Below are 24993 nucleotides of genomic sequence, written 5' to 3'. Positions count from 1 at the left end.
GGGGAACACCGGTCCCCCCACCCCCCAGCCCCTGCTCAGAGCAGACCAGCTACAGGCTCACCCTGCCGCTGCCCCGATGCCCCCTGACCCATTCCCCTCCGGGTTTCACCCCTTGCCGTCAGCCTTGAGCCATTGCTGGGTACGGGCTGGATTTTTGATAGCTGGGAGTTAGGCCCAGGAGTCTTTACTTCTGTGTCTAAATCCCAATCCCCATCCTGAATCAGTTTCCTTAGCGGAAAAAAGAAATCCGCTTTCTCTACAAGACGGTTGAGCCTCCAGCATGGATGAGCACACCCACTGGTAGAACAGGCTGAACTAATATCCTGAGGCCCAGGGGGTCAGTTCTTGGGGGCACATGAATGCTTCATCATAACTGGAAAACCACTACCGACCTGTCCAGGTACCACCCTTCCCCTCGGAACCAGGGCCGGTCTGCTTCCCACCTCGATGAATTAAGTGGAGTGGCCACTCCTTCACCTTGAAGATTCTTGATCACCATCAAGAGAGGCCGTGCAGGGGGGAGGCCCTTGCAAAAACTGGGACTGGGCCACGGAAGGATACAAAATGGCAGATTGCACATTTGCACCCAGAGGGGCTGAAATCAGCCTGGAGAGCAGGAGTTTCCAGGAGTGAGGGGGTGTGGACCTCCTGAAGAGCTTTTATGATCAAGGATTCATCCTAGGAAGGATGGCTTTACTCCACAGCCTTAGTGGCACCATCCCTGGTGTGGTCATTTGGTACAACACTCTGATTACCTTAGTAGACACGGATGTCGCGGAGGAGGGAGATCTCGGAATGCAGGAGCCGTCACATCCTGGGGGAAGGACCCCCAATGTCTGGGTCCCCGTGAGCCCTCTGCAGGGGGGTAAGACAGCAACGTATCTAGAGCCTCATGCACTGTCTGGACATGAGTGGGGCTAGCAGGTCACAGGTTGGCTCTGAAACGTGTAATAGTATGTTAACTACCCTCTTCTGTTAAAGTTTACACAATAGAATTTTTAAACAAATGTGTTTAATTTTCTAAAATCTCTTATATTAAAGTTTTCTTTTGGAATAAGTTGTGGTAATTTTGTTACAATCTGGTTGAGACACACCTCTTTACAATGACAATAAAAATGATCACGTTTTATAAATTAGATGGCCCACTTACGGTTGGCTTCTCTGTGTTCTTTTTCAGCATTTGGGGATTAGGTGAACTTTCAGTATACACATCATGAATATTTCCAGAAAGGTCATTCCCCCATTTCATAGGAGAGCCTGGAACCAGAATTTTCTCAAACCAACCTCAGCCGAAATGGAGCAGAATCCCATTTTGAGTCGTTAGCCCTGTAGAATCAAAATACCATACACAAAATCCCTCATTGAAGGTTCCTATTCACCTAGACCATTACTGGGCACCCAGTGTATACCAGGCGTGGGCATAGAGCAGAGGACATGACAGAGGCACACCCCCCCCCCCGCCATCTTGCATTTGTGTTCAAGGTGACACCATGAAGAATGAAGATTTTCTAATTCAGCCATCCAGGTAAGTACAGCCTGTGTTAGGTACCACGAAGTAATAGCTGGGCCTGGGGAGCCAAGAACAGGACCCGGGACCTACTCTGAACCACACATGTGGGGGTAGGGTCTCCTCTGTGGTGCTGTTGACCCTGGGGGCTGGAGAAGGCTGTGCCAGGTAGGCCAATTCCAGTAAGGAATTGAAACGAAGCTGTCCTAGAAGGGAGAAGAATATGATTCGTGTGCTGTAGGCGGCTCTGAGGGATGTGGCGATCAAAACTATTAGTAGGGCTCAGGCATTGGTATATGATCGTAAGGGCTTAATACCGAATATATGCAACCAATTCCTAACTTAATACTGGGTTAATTGAACATTAGAAGCAATAATGCTAGTATGAGTAACAAGAAATGTTTCTCCTTGCATAAGCTTATATCAGAGCTGATAACCACTGATAGTTAACAAGAAGATAAAAATAACTATAAACTAAGTATGAAACCAGTTGTCGACCAATACAGGTATGCAATCAAAGAAAGATTAAAAGAAGTAAAAGGGACTCCACAAACACAGACCCCACCTGCTTACCAATAACATCACCTCTAGCATTTCTAGTATTGGAGGCACTGCCTGCCCAGGGACATTTGTTACACGGCCGTGGTATCCTGACCGTACAAAGGTCGCATAATCACTTGTTCCCTAAATAGGAACTCATATGGATGGCCACACGAGGGTTTTACTGTCTCTTACTTCCAATCCATGAAACTGCACCCTACAGAGCATGAATTCACTGGCCCAAAGAGACTACACCAGTACAACCAACAGGGACCACAGACCTCCCCATGGGCCAACAATTTAGGTTGGGGTGACCTCGGAGAATAAAATAACCTCCGAGGGATTTAGATTTAGACTTAGCAGTCAAAAGTGCAATATCACTTATTGATCCAAAATACTTGATCAACAGAACAAGTTACCCTAAAGATAATAGTGCAACCCTATTTTAGAGTCAGTATTCACAATACAGTTTATGACCTCGATGTTGGATCAGGACATCCCGATGGTTCAGCAAAGTTTCATTTGTTCAACAATTACAGTCCTGTGTGATCTGAGTTCAGACCAGAGCAATCCAGGTCGGTTTCTCTCAAACAACTTGGTACTAATTCTTACATCTCCATATCTGTGATACAGAGATTTAATTCTTACATATTTTTTTTCCTTTTTTTTCTATTTTTTTCTACTTTTCTTCAAGTATGCCTGGGTGCTGGACAAGCTGAAGGCAGAGCAGGAAACACTGACATCTCCCTGTGGAAGTTTGAGACCAAGAAATACTACGCCTCACCATCATCGATGCCCCAGATCACCATGACTTTATCAAGAACATGATCAGTCACCCCACAGACTGCGCTGTGCTGATTGTGGCAAGTGGTGTAGCTGAGTTTGAGCCTGGCATCTCCAATAAAGGGCTGACCCGTGAGCATGTTCTGCTGGCCTATACACTGGGTGTGAAGCAGCTCATTGTGGCAGTCAGTATGATGGACATCACGAGCCTCCTTACAGTCGTGCACGCTTTGAGGAGATCAGCAAGGAGACAAAGGCCTAAGTCAAGAAGATCAGTTTCAACTCTGAAGCTGTTGCCTTTGTGCCCATCTCGGGCTGGCATGGGGACAGCATGATAGAACCCAGCAACAAGATGTCCTGGTTCAGAGGCTGGAAGATCACCAGGAAGGAAGGAAACATGGTGGGCGTGACCCTGCTAGAAGCACTGGACTCCATCATGCCCCCTGCCCTCCCTGTGAACAAGCCCCTGTGGTTGTATATAAGATTGGGGGCATTGGCACCATGCCCATGGGCCGGGTAGAAACAGGCTTCCTCAGGCTAGGCATGGTGGTGACCACTTCCTCCTGTAACACTACCATGGAGGTCAAGTCTATAGAGATGCACCACAGGGCCCTGGCTGAGGCCCTGCCTGGTGACAATGTGGGCTTCAATGTAAAGCTATCTGCGGGGAAGGAAACAGACAATGAAATCCAAGAGGCACAGAGAACTCCCTTCGGATGTAACTTGCATCCATCCTCTGCATGACATATCATAGTGAAACTAGCAAAATACAAAGATAAGGAGAGAATTCTGAAAGCAACTAGGGACAAACGGGCATTCACCTACGAGGAAAGACACATAAGGGTAGTAGCAGACCTATGCACAGAAACTTAGCAGGCCAGAAGGGAGTGATAGGAAATATTCAATGTGCTGAATAGGAAAAATATTCAGCCAAGAATCCTTTATCCAGCAGGCTGTCATTCAAAATAGAAGGAAATACACAGGTTTCCCCCCCGACCAAAAAAACTGAAGGAGTTCATCACCACTAAACTAGCCCTATAAGAGATCCGAAGGGGACTCTGTGAGTACAATATTCCAAAGACCACAAAGGACCAGAAACATCACTACAAGCATGAAACCTACAGATAACACAGTGACACTAAATCCATATCTTTCAATAACACTGAATGTAAATGGACTCAATACTCCAATCAAAAGACAGAGGTTATCAGAATGCATAAAAAAAAAACAAGACCCATCTATTTTCTGTCCCGTTTTAGACCTGAGGACACCTTCAGATTGAAAGTGAGGGGATGGAGAACCATCTATCATGCCACTGGAAGCCAAAAGAAAGCTGGAGTAGCCATACCTATATCATACAAACTAGATTTTAAACTTAAGGCTGTAACAAGAAATGAAGAAGGGTATTATATCATCATTATGGGGTCTATCCATCAAGAAAAGCTAACAATTATAAATGTTTATGAACCCAATTTGTAGCACCCAAATATATAAAATAATCACAAACATAAGCAATCTTATTGGTAAAAATGTGGTCATTGCCAGGTGACTTATACTCCACTTACAACAATGGACAGATCATCTAGGCAGAAAATCAATAAGGAAACAATGACCCTGAATGATACACTGGACCAGATGGACTTGACAGATATATTCACAACTTTTCATCCAAAAGCAGCAGAATACACATTCTTCTTGACTGCACATGGAACATTCTCCAAGAAAGATCACATACTGGGTCACAAAACAGCCCTCAATAAATATAAAAGAACTGAAATCATACTATGCACATTTTGAGATCACAATGCTTTGAAACTTGAAATCAACCACAGGAAAACCTCCAAATGCATGCAGGTTAAAGAACATCCTACTAAAGAATGAATGGGTCAACCAGGAAATTAAAGAAGAAATTTAAAAATATGTGGAAAGAAACGAAACTGAAAACATGACAGTTCAAACCCTTTGGAATGCAACAAAATGCAGTCCTAAGAGGAAAATACATTGCAGTTCAGACCTGTCCCAAGAAAAATCCCAAATCCAAAATCTAATAGCACACCTAAAGGAATTAGAAGCAGAGCACCAAAGAAACCCCAAGGCCAGCAGAAGAAGAGATATAATAAAGATTAGAGCAGAGGGGCGTCCGGGTGGCTCAGTCAGTTGAGCATCCAACTTCGGCTCAGGTCATCATCTTGCAGTTTATGAGTTTGAGCCCCACGCCAGGCTCTGTGCTGACAGCTCAGAGCCTGCAGCCTGCTTCAGATTCTGTGTCTCCTTCTCTCTCTGCCCCTCACCCTCTTGTGCTTTGTCTCTATCAAAAAATAAATAAATGTAAAAAATTTTATGAAGAAAAGAAAAGATTAGAGCAGAAATAAACAATATAGAATCCAAAAAACAGTAAAACAGATCAATGAAACTAAGAGCTAGGTTTTTGAAAAAATAAAATTGATTAACCCCTAGCCAGACTTGTCAAAAAGAGAGAGGACCCAAATAGATAAAATCAAGAATGAAATTGGACTTATCACAACCAACCCCTCAGAAATACGGTTATCAAAGAATACTATGAAAAATTTTATGCCAACAAACTGGACAACCTGGAAGAAATGGACAAATTCCTAAACACCCACACACTACCAAAACTCAAACTGAGGAAATAGAAAATTTGAACAGACCCATAACTAGTGAAGAAATTAAATCCATTATCAAAAATCTCCCAACAAATAAGAGTCCTGGGTCAGATGGCTTTCCAGGGGAATTCTACCAGTTAATACCAATCCTTCTCATGCTGTTCAAAAAAAAAATAGATATGTAAAGAAAACTTGTGGATTCATTCTATGAAGCCAGCATTACTTTGATTCCTAAACCAGACAGGGACCCCACAAAAAAGGAGAACTATAGGCCAATATCCCTAATGAACATGGATGCAAAAATTCTCAACAAGATACTAGCAAATCGAATTCAATGACATATAAAAAGAATTATTCACCATGATCGAGTGGGATTCATTCCTGGGCTGCAGGGCTGGTTCATTCCCAAACCGATCAATCTGATTCATCACATTAAAAAACAAAGGAGAAGAACCATATGATCCTGTCAATCGATGCAGAAAAAGCGTTTGACAAAATATGGCACCCTTTCTTGATAAAAACCCTCAAGAAAGTTGGGATAGAAGGAACGTACTTAAACATCATAAAAGCCATATATGAAAAGCCCACAACTAATATCATCCTCAATGGGGAAATACTGAGAGCTTTCCCCCTGAGATGGGAACAAGACAGGGATGTCCACTCTCACCGCAGTTGTTTAACATAGTGTTGGAAGTCCTAGCATCGGCAGTCAGACAGCAAAAGGAAATAAAAGGCATCAAAATGAGCAAAGAAGAAGTCAAACCTTCACTTTTCACGGACGACATGATACTCTACATGGAAAACCTGAAAGACTCCACCAGAAGGCTGCTAGAACTGATACATGAATTCAGCAAAGTCATGGGGTAAAAATCATTGCACAGAATTTGGTTGCATTTTTATATACCAATAATGAAGTAACAGAAAGAGAAATAAAGAAACTTATCCCATTTACAATTGCAACCAAGACCATAAAATACCTAGGAACAAACCTAACCAATGATGTAAAATATCTGTATGCTGAAAACTATAGAAACCTTATGAAGGAAATTGAAGAAAACACAAAAAAATGGAAAAACATTCCATGCTCATAGATTGGAAGAATAAATATTGTTAAAATGTCAATACTCCCCAAAGCAATCTACACATTCAATGCAATCCCAATCAAAATTCCATCAGCCTTCTTCTCAAAGCTAGAAAAAAACAATCCTAAAATTTGTATGGAACCACAAAAGACCCCGAATAGCCAAATTAATATTAAAGAAGAAAACCAAAGCAGGAGGCATCACAATCCCAGACTTTAGCCTCTACTACAAAGCTGTAATCATCAAGATAGCATGGTATTGGCACAAACACGGACACATAGACCAATGGAATAGAATAGAAACCCCAGAACTAGACCCACAAAAGTATGGCCAACTAATCTTTGACAAAGCAGGAAAGAACATCCAATGGAAAAAAGTCTCTTTAGCAAATGGTGGTGGGAGATCTGGACAGCAACATGCAGAAGAATGAAACTGGACCAGTTGCTTACACTAGACACAAAAATAAACTCAAAATGGATGAAAGACCTAAATGTGAGACAGGAAACCATCAAAACCCTGGAGGAGAAAACAGGCAACAACCTCTTTGACCTCAGCCACAGGGATTTATTGCTCAACACGTCTCCAAAGGCAAGGGAATTAAAAGCAAAAGTGAATTATTGGGACCTCATGAAGATAAAAAGCTTCTGCACTGCAAAGGAAACAACCAACAAAACTAAAAGGCAACTGACAGTATGGGAAAAGATATTTGCAAATGACATATCAGATAAAAAGTTAGTATTCAAAATCTATAAAGAACTTAGGAAATCCAACACCCAAAAAACAAATAATCCAGTGAAGAAATGGGCATAAGACATGAATAGCCACTTTGCCAAAGAAGACATCTAGATGGCCAACAGACACATGAAAAGATGCTCAACATCACTCATCATCAGGGAAATGCAAATCAAAACCACACTGAGATAACCTCCTCACACAGGTCAGAGTGGCTAAAATGAGCAAATCAGGAGACTATAGATGCTGGCGAGGATGTAGAGAAATGAGAACCCCCTTGCACTGTTGGTGAGAATGCAAACTGGTGCAGCCGCTCTGGAAAACAGCGTGGAGGTTCCTCAAAAAATTAAAAATAGATCTACCCTGTGACCCAACAATAGCACTACTAGGAATTTACCCAAGGGATACAGGAGTGCTGATGCCTAGGGACACATGTGCCCCAATGTTTATAGCAAATGCTTTCAACAATAGCCAAATGGTGGAAAGAGCCTAAATGTCCATCAACTGATGAATGGATAAAGAAGATGTGGTTTATATATACAAAGGAATACTACTTGGCAATGAGAAAGAATGAAATCATGCCATTTGCAGCAATGTGGATGGAACTGGAAGGTATTATGCTGAGTGAAATAGTCAAAGGAAGACAGATACATGTTTTCACACATAGGTAGAACTTGAGAAACTTAACAGAAGACCATGGGGGAGGGGAAGGGGGAAAAAAAGTTACAGAGAGGGAGGGAGGCAAACATAAGAGACTCTTAAACAGAACAAACTGAGGGTTGATGGGGGTGGGGGAGAGGGATAATGGGGGTTGGGCATTGAGGAGGGCACCTGTTGGGATGAGCATTGGCTGTTGTATGGAAGCAATGAATCACGGGAATCTACCCCCAAAACCAAGAGCACACTGTACTCATTGTATGTTAGCCAGTTTGACAAGTTATATTAAAAAGAACTACTTTGAGCCAAATGAAAATACAAAATACTTAAACTTCCGGGGCAGCAAAACCAGTGCTATGGAGGAAATTCATAGCTATATGCTCACATTAAAAAATAAAATCTAAAATCAACCTAACTTTACACCTTTAAGGAACTAGAAAAAGGACAAACTGAACCCAAAGCTAAGGGGGTGGGGGGACACAAATTGCTCAAATCAGAAGTGAAAATGGGGAAGGTATTATGGATTCCTTAGAAATAAAAAGGATAATGAGAGTGCTGTCAACAACTGCATGCCAGATGCTGAATAACCTACATGTAACAGACAAATTCTTAGAAACACAAAACCCTGAATCACTAAATTCTACCCCTGAAACTAATGTTACAGTGTATGTTAACTAGAATTTAAGTAAAAACTTGGAAGAAAAAAAAAACCTACGGAGACTGAATCAGTGACCAAGTCTGACAGTGGAAAGGCCTGTACCCAATAGCTTCACTAGTGAATTCTGGTGAAGTTTTAAGGAAAAATGCCAAATCTCCATCTTTTTCCCAAAAATTGAGAACACTTCCTAACTCATTCTATGAGGCTAGCATTGCCATGAAACCAAGATAAAGACACTATAAAACAAAACAAAAGACCACCATCCCTAGTGAACATCGATGTAAAATTCCTCAAGAAAATACTAGCAAACATTCAGCAGCATATTAAGAGAACTATATACCATGACCAAATAGTATTTATTCCTCGAATGCAGGAATGGTTCAGCATATAAAAACAGATCAACGCAATGTGCCACATCAACAGAATGAAAGGAAAAAACCACTGGATCATCTCAACAGGTGCAGAAAAAATGTTTGACAAAATCCAACACACCTTTCTTGATATCAACACTCAATCGGAGCGCCTGGGTGGCTCATTTCCTTGAGAGTCAGGCTTCGGCTCAGCTCGTGATCTCAGTTTGTGAGTTCCAGCCCCGCACCGGGCTCACTGCTGTCAATGCCGAGCCCACTTTGGATCCTCTGTCCCCGTCTCTCTCCGCCCTTCCCCCACTTGCCCTCTCCCAAAAATAAACATAAAAAACTCAATAAACTGAAAATAAAGGAAACTGCCTCCACATAATAAAAGCCATATATGCGAAATCCACAGTAAACCTCATATTTACTTAATGGTGAAAGACTGACCACTTTCCCTCTAAGATGAGAAGCAAGACAAAAGTGCCTAATTTCGCCACTCGTCTTCAACATGGTCCTACGAACAGAAGTGCTCTGGCTAGCGCTTCTTGTACCTACAGTGAGACATGTAGTCAAAAATCAGAGACAGGGAGCACAAGGGTTGCCCCGGGCTGGGGGGAAGGGATGGGAGTCGTCCTCTAACAACACAGAGGACACTTTGTGCAGGGTGGGGAGCCTTTCGAGAGGGAAGGGTGGGACACTTTTACCTAACAGGTTTATTTAACACTACTGAACGGTATGCTTTAAAGTGGTTAAGGGGCACCTGGGTGGCTCAGTCAGTTAAGCCTCCCACTTTGGCTCAGGTCATGATCTCCTGGTTCGTGAGTTCGAGCCCCGCATTGGGCTCTGTGCTGACCGCTCAGAGCCTGGAGCCTGCTACGGATTCTGTGTCTCCCCCTCCCTCTGCCCCTCCCCTACTTGCACTCTGTTGGCCTAAAAAGTAAGCATTAACAAAAGTGGCTAATAAAAAGGATGGGAGTTTGCAACAGATCAGCTATAGAGCCTCAGGTCAGGCACCCACACCCCAGCCTCTGTTTCCTCATCCTTTAAAGGGACACCGGAGCTCAATACACTCCAGGCTGTGACAGGGAAGACCCTGCCAGTAGTGGGGATCCAGCTCCTGGCCCCTTGAAGCAGCAGCAGCCCCAAGGGGTCTCACCCTTCAGTCCTGGGCATCAGGCCCTCAGCTTCCTGTCCCCCATCCGTCATGCGCAAAAACCCAGCACCCTGGTGTCAGGGCTGGAGGAACATCTCAAGTGGGCATTACCATCGCTCAGATGCCCGGGCCAGCCCCCAGCACCCTGACCCTGGCTGGCTGATGGAGCCTGACCATGTGCATCTCCAACCAGCTCCCTCGACACCCCTTCCCCAGACCTGGGCACACGCTGGAGAACACAGGCAGCAGAGATCCCAGCAGTGGGGAGGGAAGGACCAGCTTTGGGCACCAACATCCACTGCACACCTGGGAGATCCTGGCTGGGCACTGAGCCTCTCTGTAAACCATTCAGTGCCCACCACGCCCCAGTAAGACAGGCACCATTACTACCCCCATCTCGCAGATGGACAAACTGAGGCACAGGGAGATTAAGTCCACAGTAAGTGGCACTGCTGCAGAGTCTAAGAATATTTGCATCAGGGAGACTGAGGCTGCGAGGGGGAGGGCTCTCATGACTCCTCCCCCAGAGGCACCTGTTCCAAGGCTGTGTGGCCACGTTTCCTAGAGGGGGGGTCCTCCTAAAGGTCCTGTGTGTTTCTATTCCCTATTCACATGCTCTTCCGGTCAGGGACCAGTAGGTTGCAAGACATCTGGGTCCCTGCAGGGGCAATGGGGGTTATGGGAAAGGGATTCTATTTGGTCTTGAACCTGAACAACTCCATCCAAGCACCATTTACATGAGATTGGCATGGGGTGGGGTGGGGGTGAAAAACACCCCAAGGCCAAGCACTGCCTCGATGCCCACAGGCCATGCTCCCCGGGTACTGGGGCTGAACAGCTGGGATAGGAAGCAGGATTAGCGCACAGCTGGGTCCCAAACCTGCACATTTCTCCCCAGGTGCATGGTTGCTTTACACTCACGTGACACGGGGAGGATTTAAGCCAGGACACGGAAAGGCTCTTTGGTGGCAGTGTTTAAGCTGAGGCCCAAAGGGGAAGAAGCAGCAGCTAATCTAGCACAAATGAGGGGAAGAGTAGTCAGGACGAGGGAACAGCATGTGCACAACCAGAGGGCGAAAACTCAACAAGGACCAAGTCTGCTTGCAGATTTGAACTGACCATTCTTTTGTCCCCCCAGCTGCAAGGTCTTCAGGGCTTCAAAAGATCTTGGCTTTTTTGTCTAGCTCACTCTAGTAACTGTACTATATTTGGGTGCTGTGTGCCATACCCCGTTCTTAGCATCGAATGTGGACTGTTTCATTTAATCCTCCCCAAAATAGCTGAGGTAGTCGCAATTATTCCCATTTTACAGATGAACACGTGAGGCTCAGATGGTTTGAGCACCTGTCCCAAGGTCGCACAGCTAGTGAGTGGGTCATCGGGGATTCCAGCCCTTATCTTCCCGATTGCAAAGATCACTGTACCCCAGCTGTAACCTGCCTTACCAGCAGGCAGGGTCTGTTTCCTGCTCTGAGCAAAGCCTTTCTCTGCGCCTTCCCATTTAACGCTCTGAGCAGCCCCATATGGTGGGACTCAGCATCCTTAGCCTGAAAACCGAATCAAGCCCAGGAAGATTAAGCCACGAGGGGAGGGAGCCGGACTCTGATCCCCGAGGTCTCGCATGCCCCTGTGCAGGTGCAGGGGTCCTCAACAAATCCTTGCATCATCACAAGGCTTGGAGTAAAGACTTCTTCCACATGTGGTCACAGGGGATGCCTCAACCCTCCACCCCACACCCACCTGTAGGGAGGGGAGAGGGCCTGAGGGGCCAGAACGGGGGCAGCCACTGGGAGGAGTCTCCAGGTGAGCAGATACCCAGCCAAGGTGGCTGGAAACTCGCCAAGTTCAGTAGGCAAGTCACCTAGACAGAGCAGGTGTCCAGCAGATACTCTTCGGATGTTTCAGAAGGTGGGAGGGTGAACGGGTCAGGGTCAGGAGCTGCATGGGGCTAGGGTGGAACAGGAGCACCAGGATAAGAGCCTGAAGAGCTGGTGACTGGGAGGAGAGACGTTCAGCACTTGGATTTGGCTGGGCACTCTCAGGCACGTGACGGAGGGGCTGGGCTCAGAAGCTAATGAACCCCGGGCTTCAGGGCCTGGGTGACCACCCCCCTCTGCCCTTGCCCCTTCCTTTCTGAGGACTCGGCCATGCCCCATGTGATAAGGACAGAGCAATCTCTCCATGCCAGGCACGTGCTATGCCCCTCACATTCATCTCCAAATACCTCCACATCCCCCCTCCCAGGCATGATCCCTGTGATCAGACAGGTTAGGGGCTTGCCCAAGGTCGCCCAGATGGCAAGGGGTGAGGCCAGGACTGAAACCTGGGCCTGGAAACTCGAGAGCCGTGTTGGCATCTGGGGGACCCTCTGAACCTATGATCACTGTTCCTACAAATCCTCCCTGGTGCACGCACCCCTCTTCAGTCTCCTGTGTTCATACTCTGGCCCCAGCCTAGTTCTCTAAACACAATTGTGCATTTTTCTCTTCTTCTCATGACTCAAGTATGCCAAGCCCTCACCTACCCCAGTCCCTTTGCACAGGTCAGTCCCACCACCTGGATCGCTCTTCCTGCCCGGCCCCTTCCTCCTTTGTATCTTCAACATCACTTTCCCAGAGAAGCCTTCCCCCACTTCCCGGCCCCCTCTCCATCGTTGTCTTATAAACCCTGTAGCATATATGTACTTTGACACCAATAAATCTGCTTACTTGTAATGGCAGCCACCACTGCTCTAGAAGGAAGGGACTGTGCTGGGGTTATGCACCACTGCATCCCCGTTGCTAGAACATAGTTGACCTTGAGATATGGGACCACGAGCCCTCATTCAGCTTCATGCCCAGACTCCTCCAGATGGCTCCCTGCATTTTGTTCCAAGAGCATTCTGTGTCGGATGCAGAATAACTTCTCCTGGGAAGTTAGGGGGTGACTACTGATGCTGGACGAGGAACACAAAACCTCCGTCAACCCGAGGCTGGAAATTTCCTGAGGCTAACGGAACAGCTTTTCCGTTCTTGGAAATACGGACGTGTTTCCTGGTCCCACATGAAATGAATTAGATGAATTGTTGATTTGTCAATGCACATGAATGCATGGAATATAATTCTGACTGATCTCAGGGCAACTGCAAGATCTCATCATGCCCCTTTTCTTTATGATTACTCTCACTCGCGTTTCTGCTTCTGTATATTTGAAGGCTCACAAATTCTGCTGGTTCTCTTCTCTTCCCTCCCGGCATTAGAGACCTGAGGTCAGGTGGCCGCCTCTTCCCCAGGGGATCTGATCCAGTAATTGGGACACCGTCTACACTCTCGTGACTCCCCAGTTGACTCACTCAGAGCCTTCCATGGGAATGTCTGAGAGCCATCTCAAACTCACTGTGCCCCAAACAAAACCCTGGGGACCACCTCCCCCCGCCCCAGCCTCGCTTCTCCTCCAGTTGTCCCATGGCGTGGTGAAAGGCCCCCAGTTGTTCAAGCTAGAATTTGAGTCACACTTGACTTCTATTGCATTTGCTGCATCAGCAAATCCCTTCAGCTCTGGCCTCCTAAAATCTAGCCATACGGGTTGATCAGCGTCCTCCTAAAACCCAGGTCCACCCAAGGCTCAGAGTGTGGCCTCATTTGGAAACAGATCTTTGCAGGTATAATGAAGTCCTACTGGACTAGGGGGGTCTAAATCCAATGGGTTGGTGTCCTTCTGAGAGAAGAGGACCCCCGGATAAGGCACAGGAAAACGGAGGCAGAGGTCCAAGCGAGGCAGCCCCATGCCAGGGAGCCCCAAGGACCGCCAGAAGCCACCTTCCGGAAGCTGGAGGGGGGCAAGGGAGGAATTTCTTTCCCTGAGCCTTCAGAGGGAGCACAGAGCCTTTGCAGATTCCTCAGTTTGGGACCTCCAGCTTCCAGAATTGTTGGAGAAGGAATTTGTTCTTTTAAGCCATCAGGTCTGTGGCGGTTACAGCAGCCCTAAGGAGAAAGGGGGGCGGTATCCAGACCCATCCACCTGTGCCAATGTTGTCTTCCAAGTTCCCATCAGCCTCGAACAGAACAGCCCCAACAGCCTGCCAGCTGGTCCCCATGCCATTGCCCCTCAGGACCTTCTCCCCTCAGTGGCCAGATGATCGCGTCTGTCATTTACACGCTGAATCAGGTGCCGCAAGGTTTAAGAGGGCATGTTGGCTTGAGGCGCCATTCCATCCCTACCGCTGGGACATACACACTCAGATGTTTGTTAAGCAAACAAATCCACAGGTGAATGAATGACACACAGCCCCAGTTTATGTGCACGGCCCGTCCTGCTCCACTGAACGCCAGGCTTCTGTTTTCTTTTTTTGAATTTTTGAGAAAGACAGATGGTGAGTTGGGGAGGGGCAGAAAGAAGGGGACAGAAGAGCCAAAGAGGGCTCCACGCTGCCATCAGTGAGCCCTGGGTGGGGCTCGAACTCACGAACCGTGAGACCATGACCTGAGCCAAAGTCGGATGCTCAACCGACTGAGCCACCCAGGGGCCCCCAAGCTTGTGTTTCCATCTGCTCACTTGGCAACTCCACTTGGTGGCCCCTCGACATAGCAAACTTAACACGTCCACACAGAGCTTCTGATCTTCCCCTCAGGTGGGCTCCACCCCTGGTCTGTCCCCACTCGCTGTCCCCGAGTCCTCAAGACGAGCAGAGGCCAGAGACGCTGGAATCACCTCTCACTCCTTCCTGCCTTTCCTGCCTCACGCATCCCACTTGGGAGCAGTCGCCGCCGAGGTACCTCCAGGAGGCCACCACTTCTCACCGTCTCCTTGGTTACCTGCTTGCTCCAAGCCACCTGGACTCCCACCCGGATTAGTGGTCTTGCCTCCTAACCGGCCCTGCTTCCACCCATACCCGGTGATGATCATTTTCAACCCAGCAGCCTAAAAAAATCCATCGGAAAACGTCACTGGTTAGCTCCCTCTATTTCTCTCAGAGTAAAATCCAAAATTCTTAACTAAAGCACATAATGCAGGAAACATCCAGCCTGACAACCTCCTGGCCTGGTCTCCTGAGATGCTCCCTTCATTCCTGTAGCCACACTCACCTCCTGGGGTGGGGGTGGGGGGTCACAGTCGCACCTCAGGGCCTTGGCAGTTGGTGTATATTCTAAGGTTGCTTTGACCCCAATCTGACCAGTCTCAGTAATGTGGTGGGCAGACTGCTAAGACCCCAGTGACCTTCTAGAGTAGAAGGAACCTAGGAAATGATGGGCTGTCACTCCCGTGTTACATGAAGCCAAAAGGGGATTTTCGGATATAGTTATGGTTCCTAATTAGTTGACTTAGAGTCAATTAAAAATGGAGATTATCGGGTGGGTCTGGCCTTATGAGATAAGCCTCTTACATCTGGCTCTAGAGGTGGGGGACAGAGGAAGCCAGAAATTTGAAGCATGAGCAGGATTTGACGTACCATCCCCTGGCTTTGCAGGTGGTGGTGGCCATGTGGGAGGGGTACACAAGCAGCTCCCTAATCACAGCCAGCGAGGAAATGGGTGCCCCAATCCTACAGCCAACAGGGTGCCGAGTTACTCCAGTGGCAAGGAGGAGCTAGGAAAGAGATTCTCGCCCCTGCCATCTTCCAGAGGAGAATGCAACCCATGGGACACCGTGATTTGGCTGTGGGATCCCCTGAGCAGACACCCCGGCCAGACAATGCTAGACTCCTGATGTAGAAGTGAGCCGATACAGGAGTGCTGGTTTAAGCTGCCATAGTTTGTGCTAATTCTATGTGCAGCAACCGAAAAAAAATACAGATAATCTTCAAACCTCTGGAGAGGGAGAAGATATTTTCAGTTCATAGACCCTAGAAGCTCAGATCCATAATATAAAGAAATTCTAAAGAAACAAAGAATGAAAGAAAGAAAGAAAGAAAGAAAGAAAGAGAGAGAGAGAAAGAGACAGAGAGAAAGAAAGAAAGAGAGAAAGAAATTGGAAGAAAGAAAGAAATAGAGGGAAAGAAAGAAAGAAAAAAAGAAAGAAGAAAAAAAGAAAAAGAAAAATACAGGCAACTCCATAGAAAAGGACCAAAACACCTGAAAAGACACTTTACCAAAGCGGATACCCAAGGGGCTAACAAACATCAGGAAAAGATGAAAACTGAAACGAGTTAGGACTCCACACCCACCAAAACCCACCAGTGACAAAGCGAAGAAATACCCAGCGTTGGCCAGGATGAAGCACAGCTGAGCTCCTCCTACACTGCTGGAGGAGGTCAGCTTGGCAAACATACTCTCAAGACGGAACGATCTACTGAACTTGAACCTACGGGTAACCTGTGGCCCAGCAGTCTGGAATGTGTATACTCAACAGACACGACTACACAATCCCATATGCCACACGCACATCATTCACAGTGACGTACAATGGCCTGGCCATCCGAGGTCTCTCCAACATTCCCTGGTCCCCACGCCTCACTTGGCTGCACCCCCACTGGCTTCCCTGCTGTTTCTTGAATGCAGCAGAAACCCTCCTCCCTCCTGCCCTGGCACCTGCTCTGTCCTCCACACGGCGGTCTCCTGCCCCAGAGCACTTCTCGACTGTGGTGTCGCTCGACATCCTGGCAGACAGTTTGGGAAGGTCAGGAAAAAGCTTTGACTTCCACACCTGGGGATCTGCTGCTGTCATCTGGCGAGCAGGGACCACGGATGTCACCACACATCCTACGATGCACAGGACAGTCCCCCCTCCCCCAACAGAGCATCCACAGTGCCGAGGTGACTAAGTCCACCCTGTGGATCACAATGGCTCAGTCCCCAACTTCCTTCAAGTCTGCTGGACTGCCACTCTCCCAGGGAGCCCTTCCCAAACCACCCTGGTTAAGATTTTACATGAGCCTTCAAGAGGGCACGCCTTGCCCACACCCTTTGTTTCTCTATAATAGTTACCATCAGCTGACACACTGTTCTACTTGTTACAGCCTCCCCTTTACCCACTAGAATATACACTCACAAGGCAGTGAGTTGTGATCGCTCTCCACATCCCTAGCCCCCTACAACAGGTGCTCAACCGACACTGGTTGGATGGAAGGAAACAGTAAATGAGGAGGGAAGTCACCAAACTTCACCGTGTGCCTGGCACTTTTATTCATTCTCAATTGAAAGGTGCGCGAATATTGTTAAGATGCCAATACCCACCCAAGTCTTTGGGAGGAAGGCCTCTCCTCTGCCTGTATCCTACTCGTTCTAAGTAGTTTGCTTCCAAGGTCTGTGTCTTCACGACTGAAATCTGACTGTATTTTTTGTTCCAGGCAGATTATTGCCCATAAACTTGGGGTGGGGGAGGGAAAGGCAGAGGTAAAGACCACGCACGTTCAGGAAACAGACAGCACTCTTTGGATACAAAGCCCATGAAGGCCTAGAGAGAAACTTGGTGCGGGATGGTGAGACTTGACCACACAAATGCTTCTGTTTCTTACGCTAATCATCTGGACTCCCTGAAGTAGCCAAGTGGGCACTTTAACACTGGTGTGGAAGACAAATACACCCCCTCTGTGATGGTGACATCCGAGTTTTAGGAGGGGTCTTGGTGAGAACCTGGGCCATCTCTGAAGGTCAGGAGCATGGGAGGGGTACAAGGGGCCTCAACTTGAAGAGCAAGGCTCTGACGTCAGCCTCTTTGATGCACTGCTTGCTTCCCCATGTCCTGGCTCACAGGACTGGTCTGCAGATTTCTAAGCATGAACTTGCAAAAGTTTCTTAAATTTAGAAGCGATGAGATGTGTTCGAAAATACTGTGCTATTTATAATACATACCCCCAAAGAGGCATTTTCAAAGAATGAGATTTTCGGAAGTGGAACTTTTCTATTTGTTGTTCTTCCCAGTGAATTGTCTTAACCGCCCTCTGTGGACGCGGACTCCGTCCTGGCAACCGATGCATTAGATGGAGATTCTCCTCTACTGGCGCCGTTAAGAGCAATCACAGCAAATGATGTGGAGCCCAAGCAACCCACGTTGTGTCCTAAGAGGGTCATCAGCCTCACAGCTGTCACCAACCACATTCGGTCACGACAGGGACTCTGGACCTAAGAACAAGAGAACCTGGCGGGAGGGATCTGGGACCATTTCCATCCTTTCTTTTCATCTGTACCTCCTTGGCCTCTTCTTTCACCCCCTTCTAGAGCTTTCTAGGTTCTTGCCAAGAGGGTATAAGCATCAGTGATGTTTACGGTTTTTAAGTTTGTTTTTGAGAGAAAGAGAGAGGGAGTGCAAGCACACGCAAATGAGGGAGGGGCAGAGATGGGGAGAGAGAGAGAATCCCAGGCAGGCTCCAAGCTGTCAGCGCAGAGACTGATGCAAGGCTCGAACTCATAAACCACGAAATCATGACGTGAGCTGAGATCGAGAATGTGACACTTAACCGAATGAGCCACCCAGGCACCCCATGTTTGCGATTTCTTTCAAGGGAGAGATACTTGTCCTCCTCTTTCCCCATCCTGCTGGCTAAAATGTGGCCAGGAGGGGACACTTTCTTGGGCCACAAGGACAAGAACAATACATCAGGGATGGCAGAGGAATAAGACAGGAAGAGCCCGGGCCCTCGAACAACCTGCAGAGCAGAGATGGTCTCAAGCTGGCTTAGGCTCCTGTTATTTGGTGATCTTGTTTGCAGGTGAAATTATGTAACAAGACATTATTATGCTAGAAAAAATCCTGGAAAGGTCCACCAGATAATGTGGGGTTGGGGGCCTATGTCTTGATGTCTGAAGGCATTAACAGAGGTTTAGCTCAGGGGAGAGAAGATTAAGGCAAAGCTTGGCAGCTAGCTTCAGACGCCCAGACAGCTGTCCCCAGGGAAAGGGTGGTCTTGCTCTGGTGAGTTCCAGGTATTTGTTGAATTGGTTGATGAATGAGTGGATAAAACTTGACACGTACAAGTTTCAGGAAGGCATATTTTGATTCCACAAAGAAAAGTCCCTTTGAACAATCGAGGCTAATGGGGAAGAATGTAATGTTTAATTGAGGAACTACTGTATGCCAGGAAAGGCATTAGGTTTTCAGCATCCTGCTTGCGAGGCCATCCCATCCAATATGAAGTCCAAACTACAAATTCATTCACCATGTGCACCTTAATTCAAAATCCTCCCTTTCTCCAAAGTAGACTAAGGGTCATTAAGCACATGAGAAGATTCTCAACAGCATTCATCATTAGGGAAATGCAAATTGAAATCACAATGAAACACCACTCCACACTTACCAGGATGGCTAAATTAGAAGAGACGACAGCAAATGTTGGCAAGGATTTCGAGAATTAAGAAAGCTCATGCATTGCTGGTGGGGTTGTGAAACAGGCTGCTTGGAAAAATCTGGAAGTTCCTCACAAGATTAAACATAGTCTCTATACAACCCAACTATTCTCACCTAGGAATACACCCAGGAAAACTAAAGATAAACACTGGTACAAAATTTATACGCAAAGGCATGTAACATTCACACGAGCCAAAATAAAAAGTAGAAACAACTTACATGTCCATAAACTGATGAACGTTTAAACAAAACGTGGTCCATCCATACAGTGGAACACTAGTTGGCCAGGAGAAGAAATAAAGCACAGCCACGCTATACAAAATGGGTGAACCTTGAGAACAAGCTACGTGGAAGAAGCCAGATGCTCAAGGACAAATACGGTACGATTCCATTTCCATGGAATGTCCATAAGAGGCAGTTTCATGGAGACAGAAAACAGATTGTTGGTTGCTAAGGGCAGTAATGAAGGGAACTTTTTAAAATTAGATACTGATGATAGTGATCACAAAGACTGTGTGTCCAACTACTGAAATATACTTTAAAGAGGTGAATTATAGGTTATGTAAATCTCTCAATAAAGTGGGTTTTTTTTAATCCTTTAGCTGCCATGCTGCCTAATGCTGTATCCATGTACACCATTATTTACCTAATATTTTCCTTTAAAGCCACTTAATTTTTTTTAAATGAAATTTTACAGGTTTCTGGGAAGATAGCAAAATAGGAGCATCCTAAGTTCAACTCATTCCACGGACACACTGAGACAACACCCATGTCAATGCAGCTAACCCACAAAATGACTTGAGGACCAGCATTAACAAACTTCCCCAGTTAATTGCAGACAGGAGGCCGTATCAAAAAGGGTAGAGGGGGAAGACACACACTTGGGACCTAAATCCCTGGGGAGATGAACCACGAACAGGAGGGATACCATAAGCAAAGAGAAGGGAGAAAACAGATCCAACACCAGGCATCCCAGACATGGAGACCTGGACTGAGGAGGGAAGTCCCTGTAATATTTGGCTTTGAGAACCAGTGGGGCTTAGCTTGATGAATTTTTTTAATCAGGAGAGCTTACAACTCTGGGGACTTAAAAACTGGTGAGCTTAGCTCTTGGAGAGCTGGAGGACAATAGGAAACTGAGTCCCATCATTTAAGAGCCAGTTACAAAGAACTGGGCTGAGATACAACATAGAAACAGGTGCCTTGGGTAAGAAGGAGATTTATTAATCTCAGAACATATGCTGGAGGGGCAAGGATCTTGAGATTTCTCCAACAAGAGCTGGCAGGCCCCAGTTCTCCACCCTGCCTCCAACCTAGACAGCCTGACAGTTGCAGGAACCAGCATGAACACCTCCAACCCTGACCTTGCTAACACTGCAGACCCCCCACCTCTACATTTCCCTGCAGATCTGTCCCATCCAACCTACACCATTCAGGAGGAATCCCTCTAAAGTGGCTCCTTGTGCATTGCGTCCTGTAAGCATCCCTGGCAAGGACCACCCACTCCAAAGAGACTCCTGCCCCCAGGAAGAGGGGAAGATAAGCACATATGCCAGGGTACCCACAGTCCTAGCAGCCACACTGGAGAGCTGGCAGTACAGAGAAAGCATTCTGCTAACTAGGGACTGCAGCCTCAGCAGGTGGACTGGGGCCAGGTGTCTGGTCTGAGTGCTCACATCACCCAACTACAAGTCTAAGGCAGCCTCACACTGGCTCCTTAACAGCACAGGGGCCCAAGTCTGCCTGATGTGTCAACAAAAGGGGCCACTGCAGATGACTGGACTGAAGGTGGATGTGGTTCAGCCACAATAGTAGGGCACACATAAGCCCTGAAGTGCTTGGTTCTGGTGAGCAGGGTCATTGTGCTAAGGGACACCACAGGATCTCTTCTTCATAAGGCTGTTACTTTCAAGATCAGGAGATGTAGCTGACTTTCCTCACACGTAGAAGCAAACATGGAGTTACAGAAATTGAGGAGACAGAGGAATAGATCCCAAATGACAGAAGACGACAAACCCACAGCAAGTGAGTTAAGTGAAACCGATTAACAATACACCTGATGAAAAATCCAAAGTTATGGTCATAAAGATAATAGACTTAAGGGTGGGGAGGATCTCAGTGAGAACTTCAACAAAAATATTTTTAAAAAGATCCAATCAGATGAAGAACTCAGTGACCGAAATTAAAAATACACTTGATGGAATCAATAGTAGACTAGAGGAAGCACAACAATAGATCAGCAAGGTGGAAGACAGTAACAGAAAGTAACGGAGCTGAATATCACAAAGAAAACGGAGTAATAAATGAGAGTTAGTTAAGAGAACTCCATGAAATCTTCAAGTGTGATAACATTCACAGTACAGAGATCCTGGGAAGAGAGAAAAGTGGGAAATAGCAGCTGTAAACTTCCCTAACCTGGGGAAGGAAGCAGACATCAAGATCTAGGAGGCACAGAGAACCCCCAACAAAATGAACCTAAGAAAGTCCACAGGAAGAAATATACCCATTAAAGTGCCCCCACCCAAAATAGTGATAGAGGATTTTAAGAGCAACAAAAGAAAACCATTACATATAAGGGAAATCCTATAAGGCTATCTGATGACTGTTCAGCAAAAACTTTGCAGGCGAGAGAAGAGTGGCAGGATATATACAAAGGGCTGAATGGGAAACACCTGCAACCAAGAATACTCTGTGCAGCAAGGCCACACTTCAGAATAGAAGTGGAGATCAACAGTTTCCCGGACAAAAATGAAAGGAATTCATCACCATTAAACCAGCCTTACAAGAAACGTTAAAGGGAATTCTTTGTGTGGAAATTAAAGGCTTTACAGGGTAAGGAAATGAGAGGGAAAAAAATTCACACACAAATGCAAACACAACAGACTAATCACTTAGGAAACCAGTACAGAGGTTAAGCAAAAATGCAACTTTACCTGTAAAAATCACTCACGGGATTTATCAAATAAAAGCATGTGAAGTAGGACATCATATATATACAATATGCAGTGGGGCAGTGGTAAAAATGTGCTTTTAGAAGGGGTTCAAACTTAAGCAACCATCAACTTAACACAGACTGTTACAGGCAGATGTTATATATGAACCAAATGGTAACCACAAATCAAAAACCTGTCATACTTCCACAAAAAATAAAAAGGCATCTAAGCAGATCACTAAAGAAAGCCATCAAACCATGAGGGAAAGGAGCAAAAGCAAAGGAACAGAAGAACTACAAAACAGCCATAAAACAAGTCACAAAATGACGTTAAGTATATGCCAATCAATAACTAAACGTAAAGGGACTGAAAGTTCTAATCAAGAGACAGAAGGTGGCTGAAAGGATAAAAAAGAAAGACCCATCTATATGCAGACTACAAGAGATTTACTTCAGAAATAAAGACTCCTGCTGATTGAAAGTAAAGGAATGGAAACCCATTTATTAAGCAAACAGAAAGCTGGGGTAGCAATACTGATATCTGATAAAATAGACTTTAAAATGACTTTAACACGAGACAGAGAAAGACACTACATAATCAAACGGAACAATCCAACAAGAGAATATAACAACGTAAATATACACCCAACATAGGAACACCTAAATACATAAAGCGACTATTAACAAACAAAAGAAAAAATAATACAATAATACTAAGGCTCTTCAATCCCCCACTTACATCAATGGTTAGATCATCCAGATAGAAAACTCAACAAGGGAACAGGGACTTTGAACAACACACTGGACCAGATGGACGAAACAGACACATTTAGAACATTCCATCCCCAAACAGTGGCATACATTCTTTTTGAGTGCACATGAACATTCTCCAGAATAGATCACATGCTAGGTCACAAAACAAATCTCAATTCATTCAAGAACACTGAAATCATATCCTGGATCTTTTCTGAACACAACAGTATAAAACTAGCAAACAACCCCCCCCCCCAAAAAAAAACCCAAGAACACAAATACATGAAGCCTAAAGAACATGCTACCAAACAATGAATGGGTTGACCACCTTATGCTGTTAGTCTCAAACTATTCCAAAACAGAGGAAGCAAAGCTTTCAAATTCATTGTAGGTGGCCAGCATTACCCAGATAACAAGACCAGATAAGGACACTACACAAAAAGAAAACTATAGGCCAGTATCTCTGATGATCATAGATGGGAAAACCCTCAACAAAATGTTAGCCAAACAAATCTGAAAATATATTAAAGAACACCATTCACCATATCAAGGGGGATTTCTTCCAAGGATGCAAGGGTGATTCAATATTCACAAATCAATGTGATATATCACGTCAATAAGAGAAAGAATGAAAAAAAAGTATGACCATTTTAATAGATGTACCTGACATCTGTCAGAATGTCTATTATCAAAAAAACAACAAAGGGGCGCCTGGGTGGCTCAGTTTGTTAAGCGTCCAACTCTTGATTTCAGCTCAGGTCATGGTCTCATGGTCATGGGATGAAACCCTGCATTGGGCTCTATGTTGAGCATGGAACCTGCTTGGGATTCTCTCTCCCTCTCTCACTGCTCCTCCCCTTCTCAGGCTCACTCTCTCTCAAAATAGATAACTAATAAAACATTTTTAAACACACAAGTAATTATTGGGAGGATGTGGAGAAACCACACACTCACTGTTGGTGGGAATGCAAGCTGGCACAGCCACCATGGAAGACAGTATGGAGGTTCTTCAAAAAGGTACAAATAAAACTACCTTATGATCCAATAATCCCCTACTGAGTGCCCCAAGAACACAAACAACACTAATTCAAAAAGATAAAGGCACCCCTATGTTTACTGCAGCATTATTTAAAACAGCCAAGATACGGAAGCGATCCAAGCATCCATCCATCCGTAGACAGACGGGTAAAGTATAGGATGAAACATCACTCAGCCGTAAAAAACTGAAATCTTGCCAATTGCAACATGGATAGACCCATAAGGTGTAAAGTTAAGCGAGAGAAGTCAGAGAAAGAAATAGCAGAGGATTTCACTCCTATGTGGAATTTGAGAAACGAAACAAATGAACAGAGACGAGAAGAGAAACAAAACAGACTCATAAATAGAGACAAGGGATGGTCGCCAGAGGGGAGGTGGGTGGGGGCAGGGGTAAAATAGGTGAAGGGAATGAAGAGAACACTTACCGCGGTGAGCGCTGAGTCATGTACAGCAATGCTGAGTCATTGTACACCTGACACTAATCTAACACTAAGTAAATTACACTCGAATAAAAAAGAAATGATCCAAACTGAAGCAGAGAGAGAACAGCCACCTGGGTGGCCCTTGGGGGGGGGTTGGTAATCAAGTCGTCTAATATCCGTGCAATGGGAACGTCAGAAGAACAAAGACATGGGCAGCTTCCCTTCTAAAGCAGGGAATGGAAATCAGTTACAGAGAAAACGTAACAGGGAAAGGCTTTTAGGTTGATTCTTTGAAAAAGTTAACATTAATACGCTACTAGCTTAGAAGGATTAACAGTCTAAAGGGAATACTACAAGTGAAAACACATCACTACCGTCTTATAGACATTAAAAATAATTTTATGAACACTTGTTTCAATAAGTTAGACAAGTTTGTTTTTTTTTTTTTAAGTCCCTACATTCCTGGAATTAAACTAATTACCAAAACTGACCAGGAAG

At 45.7% G+C, this 24993-nt stretch overlaps 1 long non-coding RNA gene and 1 pseudogene across 1 annotated transcript; one reads left to right on the top strand and one right to left on the bottom strand.

Annotated features, from left to right (window-relative positions):
* Positions 1-727: 727 nt before the first annotated feature.
* Positions 728-23191, bottom strand: LOC144614737 (uncharacterized). Its single transcript, XR_013552782.1, has 3 exons — positions 23022-23191; positions 1151-1326; positions 728-938 (listed from the first exon to the last, which is right to left on the bottom strand). It is a non-coding gene; the product is annotated as an uncharacterized LOC144614737 (long non-coding RNA).
* On the top strand, positions 2529-5226 carry LOC132689743 (elongation factor 1-alpha-like; annotated as a pseudogene).
* Positions 23192-24993: the final 1802 nt, after the last annotated feature.

Source organism: Panthera onca, chromosome E3, assembly GCF_046562875.1.
Source record: "Panthera onca isolate mPanOnc1 chromosome E3, mPanOnc1 haplotype 2, whole genome shotgun sequence".
In the NCBI taxonomy this organism is placed as follows: Eukaryota; Metazoa; Chordata; class Mammalia; order Carnivora; family Felidae; genus Panthera; species Panthera onca.
This window is presented reverse-complemented; position numbering and strand designations above follow the sequence as displayed.